At 34.8% G+C, this 3,075-nt stretch overlaps 1 long non-coding RNA gene across 1 annotated transcript in view; it reads right to left on the bottom strand.

The window, feature by feature from the left end:
* Positions 1 to 613: 613 nt before the first annotated feature.
* Positions 614 to 3,075, bottom strand: part of LOC106518342 (uncharacterized) — an 11,303-nt gene continuing 8,841 nt past the window's right edge. Inside the window, exon 3 of the long non-coding RNA XR_001310306.1 lies at positions 614 to 856. This is a non-coding gene — a long non-coding RNA (uncharacterized LOC106518342). The remainder of the gene's footprint in view (positions 857 to 3,075) is intronic.

The following is a 3,075-nucleotide window of genomic DNA, read 5'->3' on the forward strand; positions in this document are numbered from 1 at the left end:
TTTGAGTTTAATTTATCATTATTTAGAAACCTGATTAGCATTCCTGTGAAGACTTTTAACAAAATGAAAATAAAACATATTTTAGCCAACTTTAGACTAGCAGCGTTGTCCCAAAACTACAGCTGCATAAATTATTCATGGCTGTGTTTTTGCAGCTCAAGCAGCTTTAGCTCTCACACCTTCATATGGTGCTTCCAAAGGATTTCTCACACTTTGTATTAGTTTGGAAGAAATACCATGATTGTTAAAATATTTTTTTTATTGAAGTACAGCATCACTGACTCTTTTTCATATTTCAAATACATAAAAATACATTCGGCAGGTCCCATTCTATGGAGAGCTGAAACTGACATAATTAGAAATAAAAGCAGAAATATAATTAAAAACAAAGACAAGAAGGAAAACACTTACCTGTGTCTTTGTTTTAAACGAAACTTTAAGCTAAACTAGGGTAGCACAAGCATGCACAGTAGATCTGCACATGGATCCTGCTCCTTCCTGTCTTTTGACCAATAAGAGGAGCTGATAGAAGAAGGCCCGCCCACCTTATTTGCATAAGGTAAAGTAAAAACAGAGAAATGAGACAGAGAAATGTAAAAAGCAACACATGGAATTAAGACTTGTGGGAAAATTTATTTAAAAAATTAAATATATAATCAGTTATGAAACACAAATGCATTCACAAGTAAAAAAGAAATTATATATTTAAAAACAGTAAAGTGTAAATTATGTTCTAAAATACATAATTTATTAGAAGTAAGCTGGAAAAACATGAAGGCTAAATTATAAAACATCAGGTAAAGTTCTTTTTAATGTCGTTTCGGTCCTCCTTACTTATTCTGCCCTCTGCAACTGCCTGAACAAAACAACACAAATAAATAAAAACAAAAAATACAGTTACACATTAATAACAGTAATAAATAAATAAACAAACAAATAAATAAATAAATAAATAAATAAATAAATAAATAAATAAATAAATAAATAAATAAATAATGTTTCACTAAGGAATACTGGGGAAGTATTGCATGCTTGGCACATATTAAGTTACTGTAATAAGTGAAAAATGTAAACCATTAATTTAAGAAAACTTTATCACAATGTGAAGTGATGTCACTCCAGCTTTTTGACCTGAAACATTAGAAAATATACAGAAGACACTAAAAACAACAAAGAAATAGAAATAAAAAGCCCTGAGTCTCTAACAAGTTTTTTGATGTGACCTTCAGTTAAGACAACATGAGTATTTTCTATTGTGGATATACAGTAAGCCCACATCTAATAATATACAACACTGCATAAGTGCAGAGGGGATTCAGAATCAACGGGTTTATTTCAGCATGTTAACCCTTGATCTTTGTTTTCCCAACCGAGAGACAAAAAGTGCTTTTGTTGACATCCACATTTATTGGGTCAGCGCATCTATTTGTCATTAACACAGACATTATCTTACATATGAGCCCACCGATGAGCTAAGCCAGGGTGTAAACCAGCTTTCCAGTATAATTTATAACCCGCAAGTCAAGCCAGATTAGGTTTGATTGGATCGCTGGTGCCATATGTGACCTACAATCTGTGCCCCGCTTGTAGGACGTGGCGGGAGGGTCAGTGATCTCCCTGGGCAAAGGTTGCCATGGGAACGACCTCCGGATGCTCCTATGTGCTCTTTGCGGCCCTCGCACATCTCAAGGCGGAATTATTCAGGATTTTCTTTATGGCGGGGCGTGTTTTTCTGCTCTATTTCCTCACTCCGTTCTCGACTTTCAGTTCTCTCGGTTTCCTCCACTCACAGTTATTTACATTGGCATTTACATGCATGTTAGCGCAAACAGACWCAAACATACGTTACTTTGTCCTCAGTTGCTCCAGTCGAACCATGTGCTAATTTCTGTGTAGTGACTAGTCAAATGAGATGTTTAGTACTTGTGTTTCCTATTTGCATGTCATTTTAAATGCTCAACAAACATAAAACATAATTCTTTAAGTGTCTGGCAAATCTTCCTAGCTGAGCTCCAGAAGATCCAGAAGCCTTGAGACAGATTCTGGTCTGCGGTGATAAATATGTGCTGCTAGCCTGCAATGAAGTATGCTTGCCACAATATTCAGTTTGGAAAGTTTGTGTCTTTTCATGGTAAAAGTTTATTACTGACTGCGTTAAACTTCATGACTGTATTCAACGTGATTATGTGCAGGGTAAATACTCACCTCAGAATTTAAATTTGCACCAGACCAAACCTCAAAGTATAATTATTGTATTATTATGGCACGAACAGCTTGCAAAGTTGTAAAAATAACTTTCGGGGTATTTTTCATTAAAGTTCGGCAATATTTTTAGATAGGAGTTTTAGAAGTTAAGGGGTTATGAATTTATTACTGAGAAAAGAACACTGTTGCAAAATCATTATGCCGCAAAGAACACAGAGGGAAATTTAATTGGTTTCCCCCCAGAGATTCACAGTTTCTAACCCAGCTTCCTCTAAGGTCGAGGTTAAATACAGTATGAAGCAACCACAGTAAAAGAGCTGAAATCCCTTCAGAGCAACAACAAACAATTAACCTTTTTTAACAGCTTCTGTGCATAAACTAAACTTAATGATCCTCTTCCTTTATTTTTCCTTTAGTTATGCTGTGGAATTCTTTTTTGTATGACTATGTGGTATTCAGTTCAGTTTATTTCAGTTATTTACTGTGATAATTCACAACAAAAAAGGCAGTATTGCAAAAAAAGTTTTCGATAAATGCTTAGTTTATTGCAATTCACGAATARATTCTAATAAAACTTTCAGAGATCACTGGATGGACTTTTGCGACTGATCCAATCCATTCCAGATGGTCACAGCTAAGCAATCTTAGAAAACAGAAAAGGTGACCATAACAGTAGCAGTATTTTTATAGATAATATTTATGGGCCTCATGCAAGAACCGTTCGTACACACAGATTTGTTCTTAAGTTGTGCGTACGAGTGATTTAGGAGAATTTGTGGCATTCACCAATGTTTTCGTATTCTAAGATTTTTTTCAGGTACGATCAAAATTCACGTGTGAATTTTGAATTTTGTGAATTCACGTGTGAAT

Source organism: Austrofundulus limnaeus, unplaced genomic scaffold (assembly GCF_001266775.1).
Source record: "Austrofundulus limnaeus strain Quisiro unplaced genomic scaffold, Austrofundulus_limnaeus-1.0 Scaffold59, whole genome shotgun sequence".
Lineage (NCBI taxonomy): Eukaryota > Metazoa > Chordata > Actinopteri > Cyprinodontiformes > Rivulidae > Austrofundulus > Austrofundulus limnaeus.